Source organism: Protopterus annectens, chromosome 2.part1 (genome assembly GCF_019279795.1).
Source record: "Protopterus annectens isolate FY-2018-M chromosome 2.part1, PAN1.0, whole genome shotgun sequence".
Classification (NCBI taxonomy): domain Eukaryota; kingdom Metazoa; phylum Chordata; order Ceratodontiformes; family Protopteridae; genus Protopterus; species Protopterus annectens.
Window position 1 is genome coordinate 1180681649 of NC_056729.1, and position 16192 is coordinate 1180697840.

At 45.6% G+C, this 16192-nt stretch overlaps 1 protein-coding gene across 1 annotated transcript in view; it reads left to right on the forward strand.

The window, feature by feature from the left end:
• KIF13B (kinesin family member 13B) overlaps positions 1-16192 on the forward strand; it is a gene marked incomplete in the record, with an annotated part of 3953176 nt that overhangs the window by 1605616 nt on the left and 2331368 nt on the right.

Sequence of the window (16192 nt, forward strand, 5' to 3'; positions counted from 1 at the left end):
CCTCAGGGACTTCTTTATGCATTCCCTCTGTTTCCCCTGATTCCCAAACTAATACAGGAAGCTACCACAGTGGGATGCAAGATGATCCTCATTACCTCTTACTGGCCTCGACGAATTTGGTTCCCGTTCCTGCATCATCACTTTCTGGAGCAACCCTGGACCCAGTTCCAGACCTCCTGATCCATCAGTCGGGCAGGCTGCACCAATCCCTTCAATCTCTCCAGCTCACTGCTTGGTTGCTCCACTTCCGACCTTAGCCAGGCTTCCGAACATCTCCCACTTGGTGCGTGAAATCATCTCATCACATAAGTCTACAACTAGAGAGACTTATGTTAGTAAGTGGAAACGTTTCTCTTTCTGGTCAGAGGCTAGAAGTATAGATCCCTTTTCAGGCCCTGCACACCATATTTTGGATTTTTTAGCGGAACTTTTTCATGCTGGATCTTCTGCCGCGATTAGAGTTCAGTTAGCTGCAATTTCAAACTTTCATACAGGCGTATCATATACTAGTATTATGTCCCATAAGCTTTGTAAAACTTTCTCAAAGGGACTACTTTACTCAGGCCCCCAGTGAGAGATCCCCTGCCTCCGTGGGATCTAAGTTTGATTTTAGCTTCCCAGATATTGCCCCCCTTTGAAGCTGCAGCTTCTTGTTCTTTGAAGTTTCTTTCTTGGAAAACCCTTCTTCTGGTTGCAATTACTTCAGCCAAAAGAGTTTCTGAACTTCAGGCTCTTTGTGTTCGCCCTCCTTATCTAGTTTTCCACAATGACAGAGTTTCTCTCAGGACTAAACCTTCCTTCCTTTCAAAGGTTTCTTCTGAGAATAATTTGAATCAGTCTATTGATCTCCCTGTGTTTTTTCCAAATTATTCCAACAAGGCGGAGTACAAATTGCATCAGTTGGATGTTCATAGACAGTTACGTTTTAACTTGCATAGAACTAAGCAAATCAGAAAATGAGACCAGCTGTTCCTGTCCTATGCTGAGGGTAAACCAGGTCTACCAGTGTCGAATGTAACTTTATCTAGGTTGTTGACGTCTATTATTACATTGATATATCAGCTAAGGAATAAAGAGCTTCCTGCTAAACCAAAAGGTCACTCCACTAGAGCTCTAGCTACTTCAGTGGCTTTTCAGGCAAGATTGCCAATGGAAACTATTTGTGCGGCAGCTACATGGGCCAATCCTCATACCTATATTTCTCATTATAAGCTGGACGTGGCCTCCAACAGCAGAGCTGATTTTGGTTCCACTGTTCTGAAGAGTCTGTTCCAATGAGCCACCCAGAATTGAGGTGCTAGGGACGCTGTCCCAACCAGCAAGAATGAAGGTGAGATAGACAACTTAACATTAAGAAGTTATGTACTTACCATAACCTTCCATGTTAGTTCTCTTCTTCTCGGCGTCCCACCCTCCATCCCCCTATCCTAGTAGACTGAGAAGAGTTCCTTATGTTTTTTTTTTCCCCCCACTGGCTGAGTCTTCTCTGGCTATTCCTTTCTGACTAGTAGGCTCTCCAGTAGGATTTATGCATTCTAGGATAGGATTCCTGTATTATGTCTGCAGTTAGACTTACCAAACGAGATCTGGGTATCTAGCGCCAGGCATCATGGGATATAGGGGGGCCTCGAGCCAGTAAGCAGCTCTCGAGCTTTTGAAGATGGCCAAGTCGGAGCACATTTTTGTTTTTTTTTTTTGGTTACACCTACTTGCAAAGCCCAAAACAACCAGTACAGATTCAACAACTGTTAGTGCCCCCCTTTTACTTCTAATCATTAGAAAAAGTAAAAAAAAAAAAAAAAATATTACCACTTAAGTTAAAACCATAAAATACTATTTATGTACCACTTCAATCACAGTCTTTACTGGGCTGGCTTGCAGGCTTGGCTTCCTCCCAGGGGCCTGGCTTTGCAGGCTTGGCTTCCTCCCAGGGGCCTGGCTTTGAAGGCTTGGCTTTGCAGGCTTGGCTTCCTCCCAGGGGCCTGGCTTTGCAGGCTTGGCTTCCTCCCAGGGGCCTGGCTTTGCAGGCTTGGCTTCCTCCCAGGGGCCTGGCTTTGCAGGCTTGGCTTCCTCCCAGGGGCCTGGCTTTGCAGGCTTGGCTTCCTCCCAGGGGCCTGGCTTTGCAGGCTTGGCTTCCTCCCAGGGGCCTGGCTTTGCAGGCTTGGCTTCCTCCCAGGGGCCTGGCTTTGCAGGCTTGGCTTCCTCCCAGGGGCCTGGCTTTGCAGGCTTGGCTTCCTCCCAGGGGCCTGGCTTTGCAGGCTTGGCTTCCTCCCAGGGGCCTGGCTTTGCAGGCTTGGCTTCCTCCCAGGGGCCTGGCTTTGCAGGCTTGGCTTCCTCCCAGGGGCCTGGCTTTGCAGGCTTGGCTTCCTCCCAGGGGCCTGGCTTTGCAGGCTTGGCTTCCTCCCAGGGGCCTGGCTTTGCAGGCTTGGCTTCCTCCCAGGGGCCTGGCTTTGCAGGCTTGGCTTCCTCCCAGGGGCCTGGCTTTGCAGGCTTGGCTTCCTCCCAGGGGCCTGGCTTTGCAGGCTTGGCTTCCTCCCTTGCAGGCTTGGCTTCTTCACAGGGGCTGGGCTTGCAGGCTTTCCTTCTGGTTCCTTAATTGCTGGAAAAAAAAAAACAAATCTCAGTCCTTTTTAAGGTTCATAGGTTAGTACTAGGCTAAATGCCCTTGCGAGCCATTGTAAGCCTAGCCAATTATCTCTTGTGAGACTCAAACCCAACAAATAAGACTTAAGAAGGCTTTCCCACTGTTGAAGCGCCAATCAAAGTGCTCTACGGCCTCTTGCTTTGTAGGACTCTTCCTGCCCCATTCCCCACCCCTTCATGAAATGCAACTAATCAGTGCGTGAGTTTAAACACTGTGATCTAGCAGGAAACGGCTCTGCCTGCAGGTCTGAGTTGGTGACATAAATGAATCGTGGAAAAGCTGGAAGTGCTGCTTTTTAATGGCAATTCAGCACTTCAACAAAGCAGGAATTTAAGTTCATCTGCTTTATATTCAGCAGGCAATGGGTTAATTTGATCCAGCCTGTGAGTGCCCTGCTGATAACAGGGCAGATGGCAACCTTACTTGTGTCTCTCTCTACAACTGTCAGTAAACTATTTTAAAATAAATCTTAAGCTTTTAGGCACATTTAAATGACTTACCTTATTCAGACCACTCGGCACATTAATATCTCTCAGTAGCGAGCACTGTTGAATCTCTGCCCAGGTCTCTGAATAGACCCACATTGACCTTCCACTTTCATGCTAAAAAAATACATGTTCTAGTTAGTGCTGAAAATGTTATGAATTCAGATTGCTGAGGATGCAATATATTAATCAGCAGTTTCCTAATCCCATTATTAACCTTTGCTGTGCCTGTGATAACCACCTTTTCTAAAAACACAACCTAATTACAAACTCATTTGAATATGTCACTAAGATATGTGTTTGTTACAACTGAGCAAAATGCTGATTTGAGCTCTGTCAGGGTAAAAACAGAAGTTGTTAATGCCAGTGAAAGTTTACAGTTTGTGGTAAAATCCAGTTATTGGGTAACAGTTACAATTCCTGGATTACAGCAAGGAAGAAATTTGGAAAATGTTAAGGGAAAATTTATCAGAAAAGGGAAAAAATGTTCTGGATGGGAAGAACCTTTCCCATCTGTTCAGCAAAAAGCAGTTCAAGTTGCAGCTTTAAAGCAGCAGATTGCTTTCAATAATTTAGACAAAGAAAATAAATGCTCTCAGAGCCATTTAAAATAAGTGAGCTGCTTTAGGTCTATGTATTGTCAAATTACAAAATTCTGAAAAAATATAAGTATCTTTATGTGGTTATTCAGATGAGTTAATAAAACTGCAAAGATTTAAATGAAGGAGACACGGGCTGAACATGAGTCTTCTTAAGAAGAGCCATTAAAAAAACAGTCAGAAAAGACAGCACTCCGAGAAAACCTTAGATTGTTTGCCATACTGGAGAACTGGAAGGAACAGAGAGCTGGACTGGTGTTTCACAGCAGGATTTATTAAGTGAGTGGGAATAATGTATGTATGATGTCCTTCAAGGATGCATCTGCAGTCATCACATATGGGTTGTCCTGCCTCAGGCAGCCCTTCGGTCGGCCGGATTCCAAAGTCTGGGTCTGGCCTCGGCTGATGTCGCACTTTCTCCGACGTCAGAGCGTCTGGGGTATAAAAGCATCAGCCGACGCCATTTTCCTCAGTCTTTCTTGCCGCATGGTGCCCGAAGCAGAAGCAGTTCGCAAGTGCCGGTCGGCCAGCTCCTGTGATTCAGCTACCGAAGACTTCGAAAAAGCTAAGTACCCCGTTGGGGACTCTTTCTTGCCTCAGCCGATGTCAGATAAAGTTAATAATTGTTTAACTTGTGGGAAACAAATACCTCATAAGGATTTCCACTCTTACTGCCTCCCCTGCCTAGGCCCAGACCACGACATCTCGGCCTGTTCAGCCTGTGCTTCCTTCAACCGACGAACGCTTAGACGTCGGTCGGAGTTTGCAGAGGAATTTTTTCGGGCTAGTTTTGCTTATAAGATGCCGTCGGAGACTCCAACTTCGCATTTAGTTAAAAAAATGGAAGGACAAGGACTGACCCACGCGGACCGCGGTTTCGGCTGAAACCACGGTCAGGCCTACCGCGAGTGTCTCAGTCTCGGCTGAAACCGAGTCCTTGGTACTTCCTATTACCAAAACCACACAACCGACTACCTCGGCCCCGGAGGCCCCGGCCAAGTCGGTTATTGAATTATCTACTGAAACCGGTGTCCAGGAACCTTCCAACACCATTCCTTTAGACAAGTCTACTCCTGCACGTGGTGCAGCCAGACCCCCTGCTTCCATGTCCATTAAGGCTTTCTCTAGGGCTAAAGCTGCTAAACTTACTAAAGCTTTGCCTCCCAAGGTTTCCTCTCAGAGACCTTCTACTGGCTCTCAGATTCTTAGCCTAGCAGAGGATCTGATCTCTTTAATTAGAGGTTCCCAACCTCATCCGGACAGGGGCTCCCAACCACCTCCAGACAAAAGGCCCAGGGTTGAGCCCTCTGACCCCCAGTCCTCAGATGAGTCCACTGATGGCTGTGCTCTGTCAGACCACCAGGAGGAGGCTTATTCGGCCTACGAGGATTCTGATGCTTAAGAATCTATTCCCTCGGCCTCCCCTCCTGAAGAGTTTTCCTTTGGAGAGACATTACACTCTATGAGAGAACATTTTCAATGGCAGGGTCAGGAATTCTCTGATTCTAGAAAGAGATTAAGGACCTTTTTACATTTACCTCAGCATAGGCCTTTAGCTATACCTCCTGTTTTGAATGTCATTGATGATGTGTACTCTGATGCTAGTACAGCCCCTGACTCTCTCCCTCCGGCTCCTGCCAAACCTGATAGGTACTACAGGGTCCCGGACTCACATCTACACCTGTACAAGGCCCACTCTGCTGATCCAGAAACTATTTCCCAGGGCCCAAAAGGGGTTGCAGCTGCCACTGCTAAAAATCCTCTACCCTCTGTAAGGGAGTCCAGAGCATTAGGGAGATGGGGTAAGAAAGTGTATACTTCTGCAACTCTTTCCATGAGGGCATTAAATTGTCAATTTCATATGATACAGTACCAAGAGTATTTGTTAGATGAATTGCATAAGAAACTGTCCTCTTCTGAACCCCTTGATCGCAAATCCCTTCAGGATCTGGTGCATAACTCCCAGCAGGTTAGTAACCATTTCTTGCAGTGTGGTTATGATGCATTGGAAGCTTCATGTAGGTCAGCTATGACAGGTGCAGTTATACGTAGGCATGCCTGGCTGAAGGAACAATCCCTGCCAGACCATGTTAAAGCTAAGCTTTTGGATGCTCCTATGGAAAAGCAAAAATTATTTGGTTCCACGGCTCAAGAGGTTTTAAAGAAATTTGAAGAAAAGGCAAAATCTGTGCAAACAGTCAAAGACTTTCTGCAAGTCCAACCACCGAGATTCAGCAGAAATTGGCCTACTAAGAATTGGTCTTTTCCGGACTCAGACAGATCTCAGAGAGGCAGGAATAGACGTGCCAGAGGTAGAGGGCAAGCTAGAGGCTCCTACAGAGGCCGTCAGTGGTAGCCTCCCAACCAGAGAGGTAGTGCAGGAACTACAACTGCTACACCAGGACAGACTCAATGACTTTATTTTGACTCCGCCAACCAGGGCTCAATTAGAAGCACCTTTGGGTGGAAAGCTTTCTTTATTCTCAAAAAATTGGCACAGCATTACAAGGGACACATGGACACTGCAAATAATAGACAAAGGATACAGGTTCCATTTCCACACATTGCCAAAAAGAAAAGGCATGCCAGACCTGCCACCAAATCAGAGGGCAGAGGCTTTGAAGCAAATTACCAACTTAATGCAAATGAAAGCCATAGAAAAGGTACCTCTTTCAGAACAAGGCCAAGGATTTTACTCCAGATTATTCCTTGTTCCAAGAAAAGAAAATCAATGGAGGCCTATTCTCGACTTGTCCGCACTGAATACTTACCTCATTGTGCCAAAATTCAAAATGCTGACTCTACAGCAACTCCTTCCCATGCCGGGCAAGGGGTCTTGGCTGGTGACTCTAGACCTCAAGGAGGCATACCTGCATGTCCCTATTCGACAAAGCTGCAGAAGACACCTCAGATTTCTTGCAGGGTCAAAGCATTATTAATTCTCAGCATTACCCTTTGGCTTATCTACTGCGCCCAGAGTATTCACGAAATGCCAGGCATCAGTAATTGCACACTGCAGAGATGAGGGGATTCAAATCTACCCATATATGGACGACTGCCTTATACAATCGGACAGCAAGCAAACTTTGTTAAAGGACTTGGACTATGCCATCCACCTGCTACAGGCCTTGGGCTATACCGTCAACATCCACAAATCAAGACTGGTTCCATCCCAAAGAATAACTTTTCTGGGTGTGGATCTAGACACAACCACCCAAATGGCCTTTCTCACAGAAGAAAAACAAAAACAACTACTGGATTACTTCAAGAATCTGACAAGACAAACTCAGCTGACTGCAAGGAAAATCCTGCAGGCCCTGGGTTACATGGCATCTTGCATTCTTCTGATTCCGCAAGCAAGACTGCATATAAGAAAATTACAATGGTTCCTAAGAAGTTTATGGACTCAGCACAGTCACAGCTTAGAAACTTTGATTCCACTCTTTCTATGCCTTCAAAAGGAATTTCTGTGGTGGGCTCAAGCCTGCCAGTCGAACACTAGGTTGCCCTTCAGCAAGCCAAGAGCCAACCAAACCATCACCACAGATGCTTCAGACCAAGGTTGGGGAGCACACATGGAGGGCAGATGTATCCAAGGGCTATGGTCACAAAGAGAGCTGCGCATGCACATAAACCAAAAGGAAATGCTGGCAGTGATGCACGCAATCGAGGCCTTCAAACCTTTCCTTCATCAAGGCCACCTGCTCATAAGGACAGACAACACCACAGTTATGTGGTACATAAACAAGCAAGGAGGCACCCATTCCTATCCTCTTTGCAGACTGGCAATGAATCTATGGGAACTTTCCTTGAAACTCAACATACAGCTACAGTCCCAGTTCGTGCCAGGGAAAGACAGTATACTGGCAGACAGCTTAAGCAGAACTACCATGGATGCACACGAATGGATGTTGCACCCAGACATCTTCTTTCTCATCACACAATCATGGGGAAGGCCGGAAATAGATCTGTTCGCTTCCCCCCACAATCATCAACTGAGGAAATTCTGCTCAAGGACATACCACCCACAAGCATGGAAAGTGGACGCTCTCTCTTTCAGCTGGAAAGCTCTAACAGTCTATGCTTTCCCACCTCTCCCATTAATGACCAAGGTCTTACTGAAGATCAGGACAGAGCAGCCCAGAGTGATTCTGATAGCTCCAAACTGGCCAAGACAGCACTGGTACCCACTGTTAAAGAGCATGTCACAGACAAAACCATGGCCTCTCCCCCTATGGCCACTACTACTGACGCAGCACAATTTCAGGACTCTGCACCCCAACCTGAAAACCTTGTAGCTAACTGCCTGGAGAATACCATGACTCCTCCTCAGGATAACCTATCCCAGAGAGTGAAGGATATTATTATGGAAGCTCGCCAGCCTTCCACAAGGAAGGCATATTCAGCAAAATGGAAAAGATTTCACACTTGGAACACAGCAAAGGGCCTAGATGTGACCGTGATGAACATGGCACATATACTGGAATATTTGGCAGAATTGTTCCACAATGGCCTGTCTTACTCTTCCATTAAGATGCATGCCTCAGCAATCTCAGCAGAATACAATGTTAATCCACCTGTCTTCTCTCATCCTCTCTTAAGACAGTTTCTAAGAGGAATCAAAAACATCAATCCTCCAAGGAAACCACCTCTACCTACTTGGGACCTTAACTTCGTGTTGGAAAAACTAACACTTCCTCCCTTTGAACCAGCAGCATCGGCAGATCTACAGTTTTTGTCTTGGAAAACTGCCTTCCTTCTGGCCATAACCTCAGCAAGAAGAGTATCTGAGTTACAAGCTTTAATGGCAGTGCAGCCATTTCTTATCTTTCATCAGGACAGAGTTTCTTTGAGGACCAATCCTACATTTATGCCAAAGGTGGTATCCAGGGTATCTTTGAACCAAGCTATTCACTTGCCTACATTCTTCCTACAACCACAAAATAAAGGGGAGAGACTTCTGCACACCCTGGACATACACAGATAATTGCGCTACTACTTGGACAGAACTAAAAGTTACAGAAAGACTGACCAGTTGTTTGTAGCATATGCTGCTGGGGCACAAGGAAAAGCAATTTCCAAACAGACAATTTCAAAATGGATAGGAAATTGCATTCGTTTTTGTTACTCCTTTCATGGAAAAACTGTGCCAGCTAACATTAGACCTCATTCCACGAGAGCCACAGCCACCACCACAGCCTTCCTAAGAGGGGTGGCTACCAAGGACATTTTAGAAGCTACTACATGGAGCTCCGTGCATACATTTGCCAAGCATTACAATTTACCTTTATACTCCAGATCCAGAGCAGGTTTTGCTACGGCACTCCTGCAGGGTATCTTAACTACACCATCCTTTACTTAGTACCTCCACCCCCAGATTGGCTATGGTATTCTACCCATATGTGATGACAGCAGATGCAGCCTTGAAGGACATAGTACAGTTTTGCACCTACCATAAATGTAGATGTCCGATAGGTATGCATCTGCAGTCAGGTTTACCCTCCCTCCTTCCCCTCTGTGGTATACTTCTTGTAACTTACCCCTCTTATAGCAACCTGGGGGCATCTATTATGGTGTATTTGTTTTTATAGTACTGTGCATGTTTGGATTTGTTTTTAAAATGCATATCTCCAAATTTTAGCCTTCCTTAGAGGGCACCTGGCATCTGGGGCAAGAAAAACTGAGGAAAATGGCGTCGGCTGATGCTTTTATACCCCAGACGTTCTGACGTTGGGGAAAGTGCGACATCAGCCGAGGCCAGACCCAGACTTTGGAATCCGGCCGACCGAAGGGCTGCCTGAGGCAGGACAACCCATATGTGATGACTACAGATGCATACCTATCGGACATCTACATTTATGGTAGGTACAAAACTGTACTTTTCAGCCCATGTCTCAAGCTTTGTGGAGGTGTTATTGTGGGAGTATGTGGGAGATGTGCAGAGTAGCACAATATATACTGAACCTACTGATATTGCCAACATACTGGCAGATAGATTCAGTGCAACAGTGCAAACTTCACCCCCCCTCTCACCTTCAAAAGGGCCCACAACAATACCGGAAAAGTGTAGTGTCCCGGAAATCACAGATGCACAGGTGAAAACAGGCCTTTCAAAAGCCAAAAACACAGCATCAGTGGGGCCAGAAGGTGTCCCAGGCTGCGTCTTGCATGAACTACAGAACAAACTAACCCCCCACCTAAACACGCTGTTCAACCTCAGCCTCTCCACAGCCTATGTGCCCATAGAATGGCGCACAGCAATGGTTATTCCACTCCACAAAGGAGGAGCCACAACTAACCCTGGTAACTATCGCCCCATAAGCCTGACTAGCCTGGTCTACAAGGCTATGGAGCACATCATTATGGAACTCATTAGGAAAGACATTGGGAACCACCAAACACTTGACCCGACATAGTTCGGCTTTGTTAAGGGCAGATCATGCCTACTAAACCTGGTTGACTTCTTCGAGACAGTTACCAAGGCCATAGATGAGGGAAAGGTGGTTCACACAGCCTACCTTGATCTCGCCAAGGCGTTTGACACCATTCCTTACTTGGGTATTATAGAAAAACTCACCAGCCTGAACATAAACCCCTACGTCACAAGATGGGTTGCCAACTGGCTTACAGACAGAACTCACATGGTAAGAATAGCGGGCTCCAGGTCTGACTCTAAACCAGTCACAACTGGTGTCCTGCAAGGCTCAGTTCTGGGACCCCTACTGTTGGGCATATATTTCTCAGAAGTACAGGCGAACACAGGAGGACTATGGCTAACCAAGTTCGCTGATGACTGCAAGCTGGGAGCCATAATTGACTCTCCGGCTGACACGGACATCCTCTAAAAAGGCCTTACTGAGACAGACACCTGGTGTCAAAGTCATGGCCTCGAGCTAAATGCCAAAAAATGCATAGTCATCCCGTTTGGGAAAAACAAAACACCCACGAATTACCACATAGGCGGCAGCCCCCTTAATACAGAAGAGGTAATAAGAGATCTGGGGACCCAGGTAGATAGTAATCTCTCCTTTGACAATTATATTGCCAAAGTAGTTAGAAAATCCTTCTATGTGGCCCATCTAATTACTAAGGGCTTCACATCTGGAAATAGAGGTTATAGTGCCCCTCTACTTGTCACTCAGCAGACCCATCATAGAGTACAGTGCCCCATTTGGGATGTACCTCACAAGACACTTCCAACAGCTTGAAAGACCACAAAAGCACCTCACCAAGAGGATTACTGGCCTCAAACATATGTCCTATGCAGCCCGACTGAAGAAACTCCAGCTGTACTCAGTGGCATATCGCTTACTCAGAGGTGATCTCTGCCTGACTTACAAAGCCATGTCCAACTCAGAATTGGTGGACATGCTCCACCTAAAGAAATCCAAGTCACTGCGAGCCACGCTCTAGTGAGCTAAACCTCGCCACAACAATAAATAGAACATGCTGGAGGGATAGATTCCTGTCACAGAGACTCCCCATGCTTTGGAACAAAATTCCTAACTACATTAGGCAGAGCCCCTCACTTAACACTTCAAGAGAAGCCTTGACGAGTGGATGGGTAACAAAGTACACCCCTGGGATCACTTCATTGGCTCTGCTTGACAGGCTCAGTTAATTAATCAATGGGGCGGCAAAAGCCGACACACTCTGGCTACGCTTATAAATGCTCTCGTGCAGATAGCCTAGTACCTACCTATGAACCTGTGTGGACTTACTAACAGTCACTCAAAGGCAAAACTGATATGCTTGGCTGTAGTATATACGTTTTGAACCCATACTCTGTTTTGTTGACTGTCTTTTACCGCCTTCCAGTGTTTAGTATTCTGACCTTGAAGCCCTAGCATTTCTGGGTGGGTGTTAATAGTTGCCTTTTCAGTTTATCTTTAGCTCTTGTTAATAGTGTTTTTAATCTCACTTTTCTTTGGAGCTTCTAGCATAAGGACGACAGTACAAAAGGAAGTCATGTTTAGCTTTCTTCAAAGACCATGCTTTTTGACTAGGATACATATCCTTTGTTCATTCCAGCATTGTTTTTGAATGACTTATCCATTTATTTTCAGTTTTATATTCTGGATTATACCCAGCCATGTGTAAGTGCCTCATAAATTCTTATGTGAGTAGGTATTTAACATTTACTTTGGACCAGTGACAGCTGATGACCTAAAAGCATAGCGAGTGCTGCTGGAAACAGCTTAGTGGGTGGGAATAACTGGAATGGAGCTGGGCTGTATTATCACTAGTAAATGACCTGTGATCCAGTGGAAGCTGGGGTCAATCACTTTCATCCACAGATTGCCTTGATACCTATTCATTTTAGCCACTTTACTGACTGTGTATGCACCTAAGATGTCTGATTGAGATCAAGGCTGGCCTTAGGTGGAAAGGAATTCTAGGATAAAGGGCTCCAGTGTGCTTCCCTGACCTGCACAGTGGATCCTCCTATAAATCCCCATTAACTCCATGGTTGTCCCACGTTCTGGCCTCTCTACACCACACCGTCTAGATATTTTTTTTTCATAATTTCACACACTTCATCGTTTTCTCCAACCTTCCAACACACCCTAAACTGCTAAGACGTCATTGTAAAAACTATGTAAGAAAAGTAAACTGAATTAAGCCAAAGGTCTATAGCTGCTAATCCCTCACAAGGCATAGAGCTGTAGATGCTCTTGAGGTACATTTTTGTGCTTTTTCACCACCTTTTGATTGAGAGTTTGCATGAACAAAAATCATTAGTAAGAAAAGACTTTCAGTGTTACTTTCAAAGAAAAAAATAAGCTGCGACCAAAGCATAACGTTCAAAGTTGACTAATTTTCAGTAAACCAAGCAGGTAAATACTTAAGAGGATATATAAATCATACCTCAGAATAGTACCTGCCTCCCTACCCTCCGCCACAAAGGTGGTTAATGTTCAGTGTAACTGTGGTATTAGACTAGGTTGAAAGTGAAAACATATGGCCCCTGGGCATATATGTTGCTCTTATACATATGCACAGCATGCCTCCTCACCCCTACCCTGAAATGACAGTTGCCTTCTGTGTATCCCATTGAAATTAGGCTGGGGCGAATGTGAAAGAACAAATTGTCACAGTGATGTTTTCAAACTTGTTGCTGTGTGTCATATGTACACAATGTACTGGCTTCCTTGTACCCACAAAAGTTAGCCTTCTGCACACATGGCTGCTGATTAATTGTGAAAAAAGTGAAAAAAAATGATCAATTCTACCTTGCTGATTCTAGGCAGTAATCTACTTCCAAACAAGCTATTATGATATTATGACCTTTCTTGCACATCTCTGTGGTTAGATTATCAAGAATTTTAAATTAATATTGACTACCAACTGTCTGTAGGCCTAAACAAAACTGTCTGATGTTGTCGGTCTTCATTCATTCTTGACAAGTGGGGCTCTGTTCCGACTCCTCGGAATGGATTCAACCTTTGCACAGCCAAAAACTCTGAAGCTGAGGCTCTGCCCACAGTGCCCCTCTCTCCATTACCCTAGATCTTGTTTGCCACTCTGGTATCAGTCGATACTCTCCAGCTCTGTGCTTAAATTCTAACTTTATTTTCCTTCAAAACCTGTTCCTATATATATATATATATATATATATATATATATATATATATATATATATATATAAAACCTCGTCTCTAACCTTTTTTTTTACCTAATGCTATTCTCCAGCACTATCGTTAATAATTTGCCCCCCCCCCCTTTCTCCTTCTACTTCTTGGGTAATCTGTCCGATACCATCGCTGGTATCTTCCTCTTCCCTTACCTATTATAGGTATTTCTTCCTACCATTGTTGGTAGGTTTCCCCCTCCTTTCTCTGTATAGAGTGATTGAGTGTGTGTGTGAGTTCTGTAAAATGGCAAAGAAGCAGAGAGGCACTTTGGGCTTCAAGCAGTGCCAAGATTGTGGAAGAAAGATTTCCAATCCAGATGGACCTCTTTCGTGCAAGTATTGTTTGGATGTTTCCCACTTAGAGACTGTAAGATCTGCTAGGGTTTCAGTTCCCGAACTTTGGTAGAACATTGAAACTGATTTTAAAGGGATTGTTAAAATCCTCCTTTGAAGAATCCCTCTCTCAGCCAGAGTCTTCCAAAACAGAAATTAAAAAGAGAAGCCACTCGGTGCTGAGCTCACCATTGGTACCAGACTCTAAATATAAAAATCATTAGTTCTATCAGTTTCTTCAGAACCAAAGAGTAAAGTTCCCAAATTGTCCCCTTCAGTACCGATGGTTTCTACAATAATCTTGGCTTCCTCTGCACCAACAGTCCCTTCAGCACCGATGACTTCATCAGCTCCAGCAATCTTGACTTCCCACTCTGCTCCGACTTCTCCATCTGTTCGCAGCATACAGTGTTGAAGATCAAAGTAATTGTACCTCCCAGAACAAGGTATTCTCCTTCTACAGCCCTCTTTCTGGGTTAACTCCCCAGCCCTTTTTGTGGATAGACCAGAGTATTCCTCGGGGATATCAGTCCATTCAACCAGAAGTCTTTCTGAGATAGATGTGGTGAGATTGGTAGATCAGCTTTTAGCGGCCAGGAGTCTTCCTGTACCCACTGAGACCTCCCTCCTGGAGCCAAGGACTCCTCCGGATTATCCTCCTCTGACCTCTTTTATTGGTTCAGGACCATCACTAAGATTACCCCGGTTCCAACTTTTCCGGTGCTGACAGAAGCTCCTTCTTCAGTACCGGCTTTGGCTCTGATGTCTTCTTCTCCAACGGAAACGATAGGCACCCAGGGCTGTGGTCCGACTGTCGGTTCGAGGGGTTTCAGTATGGTACCAATTGTTTGATCGGAGCAATCTTTGGTCCTAGGAATTCTGACAGTTTTGGACTCTCCCCCTGGCATCTGCTTTGGAAGTGGCCCTTCAGAGTGGGGTCTGAGCCCGGTTCTGAGGTTGTCTTTCTCTGCTCTGGACTCCCATCCAAAGTATGGAGAGAGCTTTAGCCTCTGAGGTCTCTCAGCTGGCCCCGTCTACTTCGGAGTGTTGTATATTTGTACCTTCTGGATCGCAGCTGTCAACATCTCTCATGTCGGGACAGCAGGCACCGTAGTGGCAAGATATCCCTGTTTAGGGCCCCTCTTCTTCAGAGTCCTCCCAAGAGATCCCAACTGAGGAGCCACCCCATAAGAAGACCTGCAAGAAGAAGCGTCTAGATTCCCTGAAGAATCTGCCATGGAAGACGCAGATTACGATGAAGGGGAGGGTTCCCCCCAGTCACCCCCTGAAGATGTCTTATTTGGAGGCATCCTAGAAATCTTAAAACAGAGGGGTGATTAGAAGTCCTCCAACCCATCCTCAGAGGAGTCTGTGTTCTTGCTACCTTTTGCTGCTTGCCCATCTACTTCCTGAGTGACCCCTCCCACTGAAGACCTTATTAAACTGATCGCGCAGCAGGTATGGAAGGTTCCTGATTCGATAGAGCTGATTCCCTGAAGGCCAGACGAAATTTTAACAGCTCCTGAAGATCAGCCTCATTGGGGCAAGGGTTTAGCAGTAGACACCATGGTGGTGGCTGCAGCCACCAAAAAGGAACTTGCTGAGGAGAGTTCTACTATCCATCCTCCTAACTGAGTGTCTCTGATGATGGACAGGTTTGGGAAGCAGGTCTTTGCATCACTGACCTTCGCTCTTAGGTCCTTGAACTTCATGGCACACTTTACTAAATTCCAAAGGGATTTGATAAAGGAGGTATTGGATATCCTAGCTGGAGGTGTGTCTGACAAGGTGTGGGATAAAGTTGCCTCTCAGTTTGCCACTTTGGAGTCTATATTGAATTTGTCCATGCAGCTCATCGCTCATGCAGCAGGAGGAATGACTAGGGCAGTGGGTTCAGGCGTTGCCATAAGGCATCACACTTGGATGTCCTTGTGTGACTTCGTGGAACCCTTCAAGTCTTCGTTCATCAGTGCTGCTATTGATGGAGCTTCCTTGTTTGGCCCCAAAGTCAGACACACTAGCTAGTTGTGAAAAAGTTGGAAAGACCCTGTCTGCTGTGGGCGTTCATTTCTCTTCTCCTCAAAGTTCCTACTCTAGGAATCAGAGGAGTGGAAAATGTGGTTCAAAAATCCCAAGGGCCTTTTCAGGACACACATAGTGAATACACATCTCGGGGCCGAGAGGGGAGTTTTAATGTAAGACACCCTCCCCGTGGCAGAGGAGATACGCAAAATCAGGTATCCAGAGATTCCTTCTCTGGACAGCCCTACCAGTGTTAATGAACTACGGCCCGATTGCTTACATCTAGTAGCAGTCTGGGGAAGATTTTCACTGCACTAAACAGCCTGGCTATTGATAACTTCGGATACTTGGGTGCAGAGAATTATCACCAAAGGTTACAGTATTCCCTTCACTCTTTCCAAAGTCCTCAAAATGATTCTCCAATGTTCCACCCAATCAGAGGGATCAAGCAGCTGTAGAGATTCAAAAGCTGCTC